A 16,403-nucleotide genomic window follows, 5' to 3' on the forward strand; every position below is an offset into this window, starting at 1 on the left:
TGATACATTTCAGGGAAACAGAAAGTGCAGATAAAATCATAAACCAGCAGTGGACGGCACAGTGGCCCCAAAAGGCGGGACAGCTAGAAGCAGGGACTTGCACGTTATAGGTGGGTTTAGGGATTCTTTAGCTGGCAATTGGTTGAGAGTGCTAAGCTTTGTGTAAAAATTTGGAGTCACTAGAAAGTTAAAATAAGGGTGGGTTTGCTGCGTGTCATGTGATCACACTCCAGCATTAAAAACAAACAAACCTGTTTAGGTTTCATGGCTTGTGGAGCCTGACTTGCATGTCTGTCCTCACATCTTGTTTATAATTTGGTATCTTATTGCCACAGAGAATTTTTGTTTTGTTAGTCTTGTGATCTGTATTTTAATATTATTTTTGGTCAGTTGTGTCTAAACTCAGGAGGGGTTATAACAAGTCGTCTCCCTTGCCATCAAGATGGAGAACTCATTTTTAAAGTTTTTCTGCGGTCCCTTTGGCCAAGAGGGGGTTCCGCTCAGTCAGTTGGGTGGCTTAGGATTTTATTCTTAGTTTACATCTTGAAGGAAAGGCTTTATAAGGTGCGTGATGAGTCAATCCAGATTAAATGATTGATTACGTTATGTAGTTGTCTTATTTGGACTTGTCAAGTATCACAGTCCGCTTTAAAGACTTTATTCAGTCAAGGGGCTGTGAATGGCCATTCGGGAAAACACAGACTCCAGGCAACAGAGAGAGACTCTGTCTCAAAAAAAAAAAAAAAAAAAAAAAAAAAGATAAATAAAAAACCAAAACATTTTTTTTAAATAAAGAAAAAAAAGACTCTTCTTTGCTGATTCCAGTTTTTGCCCATTATGAATAAGACTGCTAAAAGTGTTGGTCTGAAGACTTTGGTGGGGACATCAGATTGAAACTTATTATAGGTCAGTACCTCAGAGTGCAATTGCTGTCTCAACTGTTAAGACCATGCTTACCTTAAGAGCCTGCCAGACTGTCTTCCCAAGTCACTGTAATGTTTTCTATTCACATCAACAGTGAATGAGAGTTCCTGTTGCTTCCCATTTTTGCCAGCATCGGGTGGTGTCAGATTTTTGGATTTTAGTCACTCTACTGGGTTGGGTGGGACCTCATTGTGGTTTGAATTTGCCCTTCACTAATGACATGCAATGTTGAACATGTTGTCTTGTTGGTTTGCTATACCTATGTCTTCTTTGGGGAGGTATATTTTCAGAGCTTTTGCTCATTTTTTACACGGGTTGATCACCCTGCCATTCTATTAACAATGTATTTTGCAAAACAAAGTTTTCATTTGAATGAAGTTCAATTTATCAGTTTTCTCATTCACAAATCTTGCTTTTGCTGTTGTTTAGGAAAACTTCTTGCCAAATCCAAGGTCATCTTTTTTATTTTTTTGAGACAGAGTCTGGCTCTGTTGCCCTAGCTAGAGTGCCGTGGCATCAGCCTAGCTCACAGCAACCTCAAACTCCTGGGCTCAAGCGATCCTCCTGCCTCAGCCTCCCGGGTAGCTGGGATTACAGGCGTGCGCCACCATGCCCGGCTAATTTTTTCTATATATATTTTTAGTTGTCCAGATAATTTCTTTCTATTTTTAGTAGAGATGGGGTCTTGCTCTTGCTCAGGCTGGTCTCAAACTCCTGACCTTGAGCGATCCTCCTGCCTTGGCCTCCTAGAGTGCTAAGACAAGGTCATCTTGATATTCACCTGTGTTATCTTCTGGAAGTTTTGAATTTTGCATTTTCCGTTTTTTGAAACTTTTATGTTCTGTGTCTACTTCATATCTTTTGCATATTGTATTCCAGATATTCCAGTACTATATTTTGAAAAGGCTTTCCACAGAGCAAATTATGGCTCTATTTGAAAATTTTATACTTTGTTTATATAAATATTTTTCATAACAAGAAAGCACTGAATAACTAGTTGAAAGTACAATGTGTGAAATACTCATTGCCTAATGATTCATAATAATTCGTAATATTGAGCATCTTTTCATGTGCTTATTGACTATGTATATCTCTGAGAAATGTTATTCATATTTTTTCTCTATCCTTTAATCAATTTGCTTGCTTTTTGGGAACAATAACTTATTATGTTAATTATTGTAAAAAAAAAAAAAAACCACTGATAGGGCCAGGCGCGGTGACTCACACCTGTAATCCTAGCACTCTGGGAGGCCAAGGTGGGAGGATTGCTTGAGTCCAGCAGTTCAAGACCAGCCCAATCAAGAGTGAGACCCCATCTCTACTAAAAGAAAAATTGATAGGGCTTTGTGGTGAGCACGTGTAGTCCCAGCTACTCTGGAGGCTGAGGCAAGAGGATCTAAGAGGATCCTTGAGCCCAGGAGTTTGAGTTTGCAGTGAGCTACAGTGACACCACTGCAAACCACCCAGGGAAACAAAATGAGACTGTCTCAAAAAAACCCACTGATAAATTCACCAACTTAAGCATTTTTGAGTGTACAGTGAGTTTTGCTAACCATACTCATTTTGTTGTGGGACTGATCTGCAACTTTTCACCTTGTAATGTTCAAATTTTATACCCATTGAACACCACTTCCCATTTTGCCTTCCTCTCAGGCTTTGGCAACTACCATTCCACTTCCTGTTTTTTTTCATTTAATGACTTTATATAAATTATCTAAGATGAATGATATTGTATTTTTCTTTTGCTATATGGCTTTTTATAGGTGCTGTCACATTCTGAAGTGTCATGTGTGTTGTAGCATGGGACAGGATGTTTGTAAGACTCAAGAACTTCTCGGCCGGGCGCGGTGGCTCACGCCTGTAATCCTAGCACTCTGGGAGGCCGAGGTGGGCGGATCGTTTGAGCTCAGGAGTTCCAGACCAGCCTGAGCAAGAGTGAGACCCCATCTCTACTAAAAATAGAAAGAAATTGGGGGGAGGGAAAAAATAAAAAAAATAAAAAATAAAAAAAAATAGAAAGAAATTATATGGACACCTAAAAATATATATAGAAAAAATTAGCCGGGCATGGTGGTGCATGCCTGTAGTCCCAGTTACTCGGGAGGCTGAGACAGGAGGATCCTTTGAGCTCAGGAGTTTGAGGTTGCTGTGAGCTAGGCTGATGCCACGGCACTCACTCTAGCCTGGGCAACAGAGTGAGACTCTGTCTCAAAAAAAAAAAAAAAAAAGAACTTCTCACTGTATGTGTATGTACACCACAGTTTATCAATTCTTCCATCAATGGACACTTGGGTTGATCCACCTCTTGCCTATGTGAACAATGGTTTTCAAATATTTTTCTTCAGGATTCTGCTTTCAATTCTTTTGAGTTGAACATAAATGTACCAGGAAGTGGGTTGCTGGAATATATGATAATTTTCTTATTGATTTTTGAGGAGCCATCATATTTTATTCTATAGGGGCTGAGCCATTTTACATTCTGTTGAGTTCCAGTTTCTCAACATCCTCACCAAAACTTTTTATTCCTTTTACTTCCTTTTTTTGAAGACTGGACCCTCTAAAATTATTCACTTTAAACCTAGTCTGTGCCTGGATTGACAATATATGACAAAAGAAAATAAATAAATGAACCTAGTCTGCATTCAGCCTTCAGCAATTTTTCAAGTACAGTTTTGGTTTTCCTACCTCAATACTGTTTCCCACAACAGTTTGTACTCCTGGGTTTCTGTTTCAGTAAGGAATGACTCTCTTATTTGATAGATTGGTGGAGTCCTGTCCAACGTACCATCCAAGGTTAACACTCTATGAGTGGCTGGGCATGGTGGCTCACGCCTGTAATCCTAGCACTCTGGGAGGCCGAGGTGAGAGGATCACTCAAGGTCAGGAGCTGGAGACCAGCCTGAGCAAGAGCGAGACCCTGTCTCTACTAAAAAAACAGAAAGAAATGATCTGGACAGCTAAAAATATATATAGAAAAAAATTAGCCAGGCATGGTGGCACATGCCTATAATCCCAGCTACTTGGGAGGCTGAGGCAGAAGGATTGCTTAAGCCCAGGAGTTTGAGGTTGCTGTGAGCTTGACGCCATGGCACTCTAGTCCAGGCAACAGAGCAAGGCTGTCTCAGAAAAAAAAAAAAAAAAAAAAAAACTTTATGAGTAAGCATTTTCAAAGTTATGAGGTCTCAGGATTGCTAATGCTAACCTTTTTCTGTATACTAATTATTCGTAGATCTTTGTTACAATAGGAGCTTCAGATTCACTGTACAAAGAGATATTATAGGTGACCCAGGCAGCACATCTTTCTCCCTGGATTCACCAAGACATGATTTCCTGTTCTGCTGTTGATTTACCAAATAGTTCAATTGTAGCATCAGAATTGGTGTGTGGGAGGAAGTGATTATAGACAGAGAATAGGAGTCTCATGACCAAGTCATGGAATAAATGTTTGAAGTCCACAGCATCATGTGAACTTCTTAGCAACAGAGTATAGGTCCCCAGGGCTGTAAGTCTCGCCTGCCCTCCTCTACATGTGGGATCTTTCAGGACTCAGTGGCCTTTGAGGATGTGGCTGTGAACTTCACTCTGGGGAAGTGGGCTTTGCTGGATCCTTCCCAGAAGAATCTATACAGAGATGTGATGCAGGAAACTTTGAGGAACCTGGCCTCTGTAGGTAAGGGCGACACTATTACTTCACTCAATGAATTAGACAATAAGCGTTTCTTGCTATTCAGTGCTGTTCCATGATTTGGAATATGGACCGGCATACTGTGGTAAGTAAATCAGGCATGGCTGCAGTGTACAGTGAATATAGAATCTAATAATTTTTTCATAATTTAGTAATAATTCAGAACTATATTTCTGGGTCTGTATTTTAGGAAAAAAATGGAAAGACCAGAACATTGAAGATCAGTACAAAAATCCAAGGAGAAATCTAAGGTAATTTGTATTCACAAGGCAAAGCAATGTCTCTCGAATCTTAGAATGTTAGGAAATGTTAAAAACAAGCAAACAAAATAAGCCAAGCATCAAATTTATTTATTCCTAGAAAATTTCCTCTAAAATACTATACTTAAATTTGACACAGGTTTTTGGCATTTGTAAAATAGTTTACTTTGAGAAAGTATTAATAAACCTCATGTGAATATTTTTTTATGATTGATATGGACTAGCCATCTTGCAGAGCAAGTGGTCCATTCACATTGGAAAAATTCAGACAGGACAGAAAGCCTACAATTTCAGTAACAATGTTAAAAATGCAAGTATAATACTTATTAATAAATAAAAAGTCATTTATAAAAAAGTCTTAATGATGAGCTTCTCATTTTTTTTTACAGAAGTCTTATGGGAAAGAGACTGTTTGAAAGTAAAGAAGGTAGTTTGTGTGGAGAAGCTTTGAGTCAGAGTTCAGATCACATGCTGAATAGGAAGAGTCCTCCTGGAGTAAACCAGGTGAAAGCAGTGTGTGTGTAGAAGTCTCCAGTGGTCATTCATTCCTTCACAGGCACGTCGGAGCTAGAATGGGACACAAACCGTTTCACTACGAGGAATTTGGAAATAAGCTATGTACATACCAGCAATGTGAGAAAACCCTTGGTTATCATGACCCCTTTCGAACACATGACTCCTTTCCACCCACTGGAAAGAAACCCTATGATTGTACAAAATGTGGAAGAACCTTCCTTTCTCTCACATGCTTTAGAAGACACATGGTAATGCACAATGGAGATGGACCTCATAAATGTAGGTTTTGTGGAAAAGCCTTTTCATTTCTCAGTTTATATCGTAAACATGAAAGAATTCACACCGGGGAGAAGCCATATAAATGTAAACAATGTGGGAAAGCTTTCCATTGCTCCAGTTCCCTTCAACCACATGAAAGAACTCACACTGGAGACAAGCCATATGAATGTAAGAAATGTCAGAAAGCATTCGATTTTTTCACTTCTTTTCATAGACATGAAAGGACTCACACAGGAGAGAAGCCATATGAATGTAAGGAATGTGGGAAAACATTCAGTTGTCCCAGTTCTGTTCATAGACATGAAAGGACGCACACTGGAGAAAAACCCTATGAAGCAAGCAATGTGGGAAAGCATTTGCTCAGTGGAGGAGCATTCAGTGTCACATGAGAATGCACAGTGGAGACAGACCTCACAAATGTAAAGGATGTGGGAAAGCCTTTTATCCTCCCAGGTCATTTCAAAGACATGAAAGAAGTCACACTGAAGAGAAGCCCTAGGAATGTACGCAATGTGGTGAAGCCTTCACGTCTGCCGAGTATATTCAAATACATGGAAGGACTCACATTGGAGAGAAGCCCCATGGATGTAAGCAATGTGGAAAAGCCTTCATTGTCTCAGTTCATTGCAATATCATAAAAGGACTCACACTAGAGAGAAAAACTATGAATGTAACCATTGTGGTAAAGCCTTCACATGTTCCACATACCTTCATATATATGAAAGAGTTCGCACTGGAAAGAAGCCCTATGAATGTAAAGAATGTGGGAAAGCCTTCATTTATTCCAGTGCCTATCGAAGACATCAAAGAAGCCATACTATAAATATATGAGAGAAATCTGAGTTATGTAAGGAATTGGGAAAGCATCCGATTGTCATAGTTCCTTTCAAGCACAGGAAAGGGGAGTGGAGAAAGACCCTATGAGGTAATTGCCTTTGGAGTTGAGGGGAGAGACCTGTGATAGCACAATAAAATGTAGAGTTTGAGTTGCATGATTCCATGGTACATTTGTCCAATAGTTTATGTTCTAGAGATTTTGAAGGCAAATATGAGGAAGGCCTTAGTCATGTTTTGGAGGCACCATACAGGGAGACATATAGATTCAAATCGGCTATGGGGACACCTGCTTCCAGCCCATTTTCCTGATTCCTTAGCTTGCCCTTCAACAATATCCTCACAATCACTTGACTGTTATTTTTCTCAGAGGTGTAGATTTCCAAAGATGTCTCCAGAAGCTCCACATTAAAGATTCATTAGCTGTTTGACTTTCTTTCAGGCATTGCAATGTCTTCAGCAGAGAATTCCAACTATCATAAGTGGGGTATTCTCTGGTGCTCAGTTCTCCTAATCTATCGATGTAGTGGTATATGGTCTAATTTGTATTGCAAGCACCTTTTTTCTACCGGTTATGACTCTGTTCCTGATTCAGCATGACAGCTACCATGCTGCCCTCAAAATCAATTGGATGGGAACTTGTTCCTCTGCTGCATTGTGCAGTGACTAGTCTCACCCAGAACTTTCATGTGAGAATGAGCACCTTTCTCTTTTCAGGAAACTTTTAGTGTTTCCTGTTATTCACAGCTGAATCTACTGACTCCATTCATATTCAATTATGTTTCATTATATGTGATTAAAAACAGTACATATTTGTTTTTGGCCACCAAGATTTCTATACATGTTTCTTAGGAAGTTTCTTAACAGTTTTTAACAAATTTTTGACAACTTTTATACTAACAAATGTTATTCTCTTTTGCAAGATATACTAAAATACCCTCTTGCCATCATGGATGAGATCAAGTTTACAATGATACTAAGTTATTCTTTTGATATCATGAGTTAATATTATGATGTGTATGGCCAGGCATGGTGGGTAATGCCTGTACTCCTAGCACTCTGGGAGGCCCAAGGAGGAGTATTGCTTGAGGTTAGGAGTTTGAGACCATCCTGGGCAATAGTGAGAACCCCATCTCTACAAAAAATAGAAAAATTAACTGGGTATGGTGGCGTGTGCCTCTAATTCCAGCTACTAGGGAGGGTGAGGCGGGAAGCTGAAGCAGGAGGATTGCTTGAGCCCAGGAATTTGAGGTTGCAGTGAACTATGATGATGCCACTGTACCACAGCCTTCGCAACAGAGAGAGACCTTGCCACACACACAAAGATTGATTACTAAATATATTCTTTTAAATTCAGAAGGAAATGAAAGCAGCTGAAATGAAATAAAATGAGCACCACAGAAAAGGAAAAAAACTTTAAATAGTTACAACTCATAAATCAGTCTTGTATAGAAAGAAAAAAATTTTTTTTTTTTTTTTTTGAGACAGAGTCTCACTCTGTTGCCCTGGCTAGAGTGCTGTGGCGTCAGCCTAGCTCACAGCAACCTCAAACTCCTGGGCTCAAGCAATCCTTCTGCCTCAGCCTCCCAAGTAGCTGGGACTATGCCCAGCTAATTTTTTCTATATATATTTTTAGGTGTCCAGATCATTTCTTTCTATTTTTAGTAGAGACGGGGTCTTGCTCTTGCTCAGGCTGGTCTCGAACTCCTGAGCTCAAACAATCTGCCCGCCTCGGCCTCCCAGAGTGCTAGGATTACAGGCACGAGCCACCACGCCCAGCCCTTAGAAAAGTTTTTGATCCTCTTAAATTTCTTTGTTTTTGCTTATATAACAAATAATTTAACTTAACTTTGGGGCAGTGAGGCCATTTCTCTGGAGTCTGTTTTCCTAAATCACCATTGCCAGCCTTTCTCTTGAATAAACTCTTTAAAACTGGATTCTGATCCTCTCCGTTATTTCTGGATGACAGGGCACACACCCACAACATATCTACTGCAGTCCCTTAACTCTTGACTTCCCCTTCTGGGCTGAGCACCCACCCTACTTTCAATTCTTCCCTCCAAATCCTCCCCAACTCTGTGACTAGCTCCAGTAGCCCTGGGCCCCCTCAACACACCCAGATTTGCCTCACAAACTCTCTGGCCTGTCCCCATAACCTAGCCAGGCCCTAATGTAAGCACACTCTCAAGGCCCTTCAGACTAACTCTCAGCTAGCTAAAGGGAAGCTATTTTGCTTCCAGTAGGCATGCTTTCAGCTTGTTCTGTCTTAAAAGTTTAGCAAAAACCTGCTTACACAGCTGCTGGACACCAGATTAGAAAACTATATTGTAGGAAAAGTGATCCAGAGTCTGGAACTGATGACCACAGACTGCTGATGACAAGATCCACCAGACCACCTACTGTTTGCTGATAACCATTGAGCAAGTCATGATAGCTTGCACAGAGCTTGCTTTCTGTCACCAACCCCTTTTACCCCTTCTCTTTACAAGAGGCTCAGTAAGCAAAGAAAGATGAGATGGCCTTTGAGCCTGTCAAAGGAAAAAAAACCCAAACTCTGTAAAATAATTTAAAGAGATTTATTGTGAGGCAAATAGGTGTGACCATGGCCCAGAGAGTCATGCCCAAGAAGGCTTACACAAGTGATCGCTCCATAGCTGGGTTACAGTTTGGTTTTATACATTTTAGGGAGACACAAATTATTAATACAAGTAAAGTTATAAATCAATACAGGGAAGGACTACATTGGTTTGGCCCAAAAGGCAGGCCATTCAAAGCAGGGGATAATAGGTTATAGGTGAGTTTAAAGATTCTTTGATTTGTAATTGGTTAAAGAAATGAAGTTTTGGCTAGGCTAAAGGCTTGGACTTTTTTTTTTTTTTTGAGACAGAGTCTCACTATGTTGCCACAGGTAGAGTGCAGTGGCTTGATCATAGCTCACTGCAACCTCAAACTCCTGGGCTCAAGTGATCCTCCTGCCTCAGCCTCCCGAGTAACTGGGACTAGAGGCACAGGCCTCCACACCTAGCTTTTTTTTTTTTTTTTTTTTGTATTTTTGGTAGAGACGGAGTCTTGTTCTTGCTCAGGTTGGTCTTGAACTCCTGACCTGAAGCAATCCTCCCGCCTTGGCCTCCCAGAGTGCTAGGATTACAAGCATGAGCCACCATGCCCATCCAAGGATTTGAATGTTTTAAGATAAGGAAGTCTGTTGATCAGGGACAAGCCACTGCATACATACAGGACATATACCCAAGGGATATCTCCAAGAAGGAAAGGGGGCATGACCAGGCATGTCTGACCTCCCTCCTCATGGCCAGCAGTTAACTCAGCTTTAGGGTATTTCTGGGGTTCCTTTAGACAAGAGGGGATCAATTCAGTCAGCTCTGGGGGGGTGCTTAAGATATTATTTTAGTTCACAGTGTAATTTCTATATGTGAAGAATATCTGTGAAAGTCAGGCTCAGATAAAGAATTGTTTGGCTTGTATCCTGGAGAAAGGGTTTATGAATGTGACAGTTTATTTAGGTCAGAAGCTTAAACTAACCCCAGGTGAGTTTTCCTATAGGTGAAAATGAAGGACTGGAAGGAGGGAGCGTTTCCACTAGGTTAGAGGAGTGTGTGAGGAACTCTTTGCTATGCCTACTCCCAAATTCGTGACCCCTGGAGGACATCAGGCCCTCCCTGCAGTTCCCGTTTTGCTTGGCCTGGTCTGGGCTCTTCTGCTCTGAGGTGACAGGATCGCTCCACTGGACACTGAGTCGGGAATTTCCTGCTCACACTTGTGACCCCAGCCAGGAAGAAGAAGCAGGAACAGCCATTGAGTGTGGACGACGACAGAGCCCCTTTCAGCGATGTGGAGCCGGTTGGGCTGAAATGGAAATACCCTGTGAGCAGGGCGCAGGGAGGGAGCCGGGTTTGAGAGAAGCTGTGGGTAGCACCTGTCAGGTCTGGCTCCGCAGGTCCACGGTTCCCTTCGCTTCACCTGTCACTCAGGCCTCAGGGGGCGGGGCTGACGCCACATCCAATCAGGGGCCCGGGGGCGGGGCCTGGCTTAGGTCTTTTCAAACGCGCCGCGGGAAGGAGGCGACCTTTAACCTCTCTCCACTCCCCGTGGGTCGCGCCGGCAGCGCTCGGGGTCGCCTCTTCGCTCTTCGGAAAGGCCCCAGGTGCCTGCGCCACAGCTTCTGTCGCGCCGTCACCTACACTGGGACCTGGACTCGTCTCTGGAGTCGTGGGGAGGACGCTGGGACCCCGCGGAGCCGGGAAACGGTGAGTGTGCGGGGCCCGGCGCCTCCAGACGCGGAGCGGAGGCTGTTTGGAGCCGGCTGTGGCGGGACCCGGGTCTCCCCGCGGTCCGCTCCCGAGTCAGCGGACCCGAGTCGCCGCTGGCGCAGCTCGGCCCTCGGTCCCCCCGGGGCCTTCTGTCCCGTCCCTGCGCGGCGACCTCGGCCCGGGGCCCTCTCCGGGCAGCTCCGCGGCCGCAGCCACGCGTGTCCCCAGATTGTGCGGTGACGGCGGGAGAGTCATCGGGGGAGGGTCCCGAGTCAGTGTGTGGGTCCCCAGTCTCTCCCTTCTGTTTAAAGTGAGGCCTCGTGGATTGTTAAAGGAAAAAACCTAAACTCTCTAAAATAAATAAGGTTATTCTGAGCAGAAAATGAGTGACAGAAACCCAAAACCCTTGAACGAATGCTCCGGGGGCGGTGGATTACAGTCTGCTCATACACATTTCAGAGAGACAGAAAGTGCAGATAAAATAAAAAATGAATGCATAGAAGGTATACATTGGTTGGGCTGAACAGGCAGGACATCCCAAAGCGGGGGCTTACTAGTAATAGGTGGGTTTAGAGATTCTTTAATTGCCAATTGGTTGAGAGTGCTAATCTTTGTCTAAAAATTTGGACTCTAGGAAGGAATGCTTAAGTTAAAATCAGGGGGTGTGTTGTCTGTGACGTGATATCAAAAAAAAAAAAAAAAGCCTGTTTAGGTTTTATGGCTTGTAACGCCTGACTTAAACCTTGCCTTGCTGGCCTTAGGTCTTGTTTATAATTTGGTATTTTATTACCAGAACTTTGCTTTGTCAGTCGTGTTATCTCTCTTTTAAGATTAATAATGGAAATTGTGTCTAAATTCCACGAGGGGGAGGGGCTGGTCTAACAAGGCCGTGTGCCACTTCCCTTCCTATTAGGAAATGAAACTCACTTTTAAGGTTTTTCATGGTGTCCCAAGAGGGGTGCACTGGGACAGCTGGGGGAGCTTAGGATTTTATTATTAGTTTACAGCTTGAAGGAAAGACTTTATAAGGTGCATGAGGAGCCAAACCAGGTTAAATACTTGATTGGTTACAGTTCTGTAGTTGCCTTATTTGGACTTGTCAACCTCAAATAGTCCAGAGGATCAGATTCCAGTTTTAAAGACTTTATTCAAGTGAAAAGCTGGGAATGGCCATTTGGGAAAATACAGTCTCCATAGAAATGGGCTCAGTGCTCTGAAGTTATGAGTTCTTGCTTATATAGCCAAAAAACAAAGAAATGTGACAGGTTTACATTTTGTATGCATGGCTGGTTTATGGGGTACAATTTGTGGTTTTTCCATGGAATTCAGTTTTCTGGCTGCTCAAATTTCCCTGAGGCACTGCTTTGGAGTGAGCCACCCTGGGCTCCATCTGCAGGGTCAGGTGGGCCCCAAGCTTGGGAATGTGCTGACCTATGGGAGTGTGGGGTCCCTTGTGAACTGGGGGTGATGCAGGCTGCCTGCCTGAGCTGCATCCCTTTGCTTTCCTTTGTAGAATCTTGCTGCCATATAATTGCTTTTTCCTCGAGCATTTAAGAATTGTGTTCCATGATTTCAGTGTAAGAATTTTATTTATTACGTTGGAACCTGAGTAGATTGTGTGTTAAGGTCTGAAGAACAAAATAGAGTTCTTGCAATCATAAATTGTTTGATGCCAACTAAGATGAAATAATGAGAATGTAAACACCCAGGTTCATACCACCCAGGGAAATCAATAGACCTTGGCAGTTCTGGTGTGCCTCCCTGGTATCCTTCCCTCTGGCACCCTTTGGTCAAAGTTGTGATTCATTTTTTTGTTTTTGTTTTTTTTAAGCAAAGCATCTTACTAGTGGAATCTGCTGTTATCCTTTACAGCTTTATTATCTCTTTATCACCATGTAGAGTTTTGTCTCTTTTGAGTTTTCAGTAACAATGTTGCTATATATATGCCATTAATATTATCCGGATACAGTTTATTTCTGGTTTCCTTGGGTCAGTTTGTTGCAAACATGCTGCCATCTGAAGTCCCGGGTCACCCGGTTTACTCACCCATTGCACTGCTCATGGGACTTGGGTTGTTTCAACTTTAATTTTTTGATCTTGTTGACAATATCATTCTTGTTTTTGTCCCAAGGTGTGAATGCAACATGAATTTTTTTCCCCATTGGGATAAAACTGCTATGTTGATAAATTCAAATTTAGTGGGAAGTGCCAATAAAGTATGTATACATTAACATTCTCTCCTTTCACGCATGTGTGTTCATTCTTGTGATTTACCAACACTTGAAATTATCAAACTCATTTCTTTCTGCCCAGCTGGTGTTAAACAGAATATCTTTGTGAATACTTATTGCTTTATACTGGTTGCTGTTGTTTGAGCATTTTTCCTATGTGATCATTCATCTTCTGTGAAATAGTTTCCAGTCATTTTCTCACATTTAACTCGTTTGCAGGTTTTTTTTTTTTTTTAACATATTCTGAACACTATTTCTTTTTCATTACTAGGGTCAGTAAATATTTTCTTTCAGAAATATTTTCTTGCAGTTTATCTTTTAATATCATTCTACCTTTTGATGGATTCTTCTTCATTTCAATAGAATTGGGTTTGTCCATCTTTTCCTTGGAGCCTTTTTTATTTTCCTAGATAAGAAAACATTCCTTCCTGTGAAGTCACAACATTTGCCTGCAACTTCTGAAAACGTTCTGATTTTGTCTTACACAAGGTATTTTTTTTTCTGATTTGTTCATAGGGATTGCATTGAACCTGTAGATTGCTTTGGGCAGTACGATCATTCTCATTATATTATTTCTTCCAGCCCATGAACATGGGATGTTTTTCCTTTTGTTTGTGTCATCTACGATTTCTTTCATCAGTGCTTCATAGTTTTCCTTGTAGAGATCTTTAACTCCTTGGCTAAATATATTCCTAGAGATTTTTTTTTTTTATTGTAAATAGGATTGCCTTCTTGACTTGGTTCTTGGCTAGGTTATTTATATATAGAAATGCTAGTGATTTCTGTACATTGATTTTGCATCCTGAAACTTTACTGAAATTGTTTTTCAAATATAACATCATATTGAGTCCCAGACCTGCTGCAGCTCGAGCTGGGGGAGCAGAGCATGGTGGGGAGGGGAACTGGGCAGGTGACCCAGGAGACAGTGGCACCACAGCCTCTCTTCACCAGGTGGCCCCAGACCCCACTGGACACCCAGTGGGCAAACCAACCTCGCCTCTGGAGGCACCAATCCCTCCCTTCTTCTCTAGATCTCTTTCCATCCTTCTCCCTTTACTGGGCTCTGGACTGCACCCTCTCCTCCCTGCAGGACCAGCCCTTCTCGTCATCCCTCTTCCCCAGGGAGACGCATTGAGCCACTGTTCCCACGTCCTCATCACTGCCCTGGGCACGGTGCCCATCTAATGCCCGTGGTGGGGAGGAAGCACCCCAGTGTCCCTCTGTGATGCCCCTTACTTGGGCCCTGCCCCAGCTGGCATCCAGGCCATGCCTCAGGGAACTCAGGTAGGTGGTGGTCTGTAGAGCAAGGAGGGTGGAGAGGAGAAAGGGGCCTTGGGTGCCTCTGAGATGCTCCTAAGCACCAGAGGGTGCCGAATGACTCTCAGGCAACCTGGGCAGCAGGCATGGTGCCCTCACCTGGTGACTTCAGCTGCTATCTGACCTGCCGGCCCAGCACCCGGGGCCTTCCCCGTCTCCTCCTCCACAGACCCTGGCTGCAGGCCCTGCTCAGGCTGGGGCTGGCCCAGCACCTGGGCATCCTGGTGATCACCTTCAGCAGGGTGGCCTCCTCCGTCACCACCCCCGAGAGTGTGAAGAGGTCTTGCCCATCTTTGGGGGGTTGGCACTGTGTCCTGGAAGCAGCCATTCACTCTAGTGGCTTCCTTTTCCTTATTTTTGGTGCCCTGTGTCACGCTTAGTATGGCTGGCTCTGTTCTCTCCTGTAAGAATGCTCAGCTGGCCTGAGACTCTGGAGAATGCTCCATGGAAGGAAAGGTCTGTGTGTGCTGCTCCTCTGTTCCCCTGCTCCAGCCCTATCCAGAGTCAGGGCAGGAACTGAAAGTTGCCCCTAACTCCCCCTATGATGAAGCCGAGGGGCCCTCAAGAACCTGCTGTTGAGCGTCTGCAGGCTCACCACATGTGCCGCCATAATCTGTCCCCTCTCTGCTGTCGTCTGCTGCATCCAAATCTTCTCTTGGGACCTCATGCATACACTGGCTCCTGAGCCTCAGTCTCAGGCCCCCTGGGGCCTCTGGGCTGCACGTCCTCGCCCTGGCCCCCCTCCTACACTGCTACCCTGCTCCTAGTTGCTAGACCTGGAAGAATTTGTACTGCCTGTGTGCCCACTACCCTACTGTCCCGCAGAGTACACCTGCAGCTCAGAATCAGATACACGGAGCATCACGTGCAATGGCTCCGTGGACAGCCCAGTGCCCTCGCACCCTACTGACTGCCCCCCTTCTTATGAGGCTGTCATGGGGCAATGAGGACACAGCCAGGCCACTCTCTTTGATCCTCAGCTTCATGATGGCTCTTGCAGCTGTGAGCCAGTGGCCTCCACTGTAGATGTGTCTGTGGACAGTGGCCTCTGGTGCTGTGAGCTAAGGGCAACATCCCAGGGGCTCCAGCCTGTCGAAGGACTCGCACCTGCTGGAGCTGCAGGGCTCTGTTTGCTTCTGTTGACTACATGCTCTTCCGCTCTATCCAACATAGCAGCCCGGGCTACTGCCTCAGCCTGGACTGTGGCCTACAGGCCCCTTTGAGGACAGCCCCCTGCCACAACAGCCCCCACAGGCTGCCCACTCCTATTCCTGCTCTGCCCCAGGGGCCCCACCCTCCCTGGGTGCCCCCACAGCTTCCTGCAGCTGCCACCAGCTGGAGGGCTGGCCACCCTGGGTGGGACCCAACTCCCCTGAGCCAAGGAGGAGGGTACCCCCATGGAGGCAGCCGCCCAGGTGTGGCCCATGCCCAGCTGTGATCCCTCCCACCCGAGCCCCTCAGTATCATGTTGAATGAGAGTGCTAAAAGTGGGCATCATTGTCGTATTCCCATTCTTGGGGGGAATGCTTTTAACTTTTCCCTTTAAGTGTGATGTTGGCTGTGAGTTTGTCATATGTGGTCTTTATTATTTTGAGGTATGTTGCTAATATGCCTAGTTTGTTGAGGATCATTATCATGAAAGGGTGCTGAATTGTTTATCGAATGCATTTTCTGCATCTATTGAAATGATGATATGGTTTTCATCCTTAATTCTGTTTATATGATTTATCTCATTTATTGATTTACTTATGTTGAACCGTCCTTGCATCCCTGGTGTAAAACCCACTTCATCATGGTGTATCATCTTTGTAATGTGTTGTGCATTCCATTTTCTAGCATTTTGTTGTGGCTATTTGTGTCTGTGTTCATCAAGGATATTGGTCTGTAGTATTTTTTTGTTGTTATGTCCTTCTCTGGTTTTAGTATTAGGCCTTGTAACTCCAGTAAGGCCTTAGGTAGTTCTGTCATCAAAAAATATATAGGCTAGGCAGGAAGCAGTGACTCACACCTCTAATTCCGGCACTCTAGGAGGCCAAGGTGGGAGGTTCACTTGAGGACAGGAGTTCAAGACCAACCTGGGCAGCATAGC

General features: G+C 43.9%; 1 pseudogene; it reads left to right on the forward strand.

The window, feature by feature from the left end:
* Positions 1-14,400: 14,400 nt before the first annotated feature.
* On the forward strand, positions 14,401-15,703 carry LOC138380278 (protein ENTREP3 pseudogene; annotated as a pseudogene).
* The last annotated feature ends 700 nt before the right edge of the window (positions 15,704-16,403 follow it).

This window comes from Eulemur rufifrons, unplaced genomic scaffold (assembly GCF_041146395.1).
Source record: "Eulemur rufifrons isolate Redbay unplaced genomic scaffold, OSU_ERuf_1 scaffold_324, whole genome shotgun sequence".
NCBI classification, from domain to species: domain Eukaryota; kingdom Metazoa; phylum Chordata; class Mammalia; order Primates; family Lemuridae; genus Eulemur; species Eulemur rufifrons.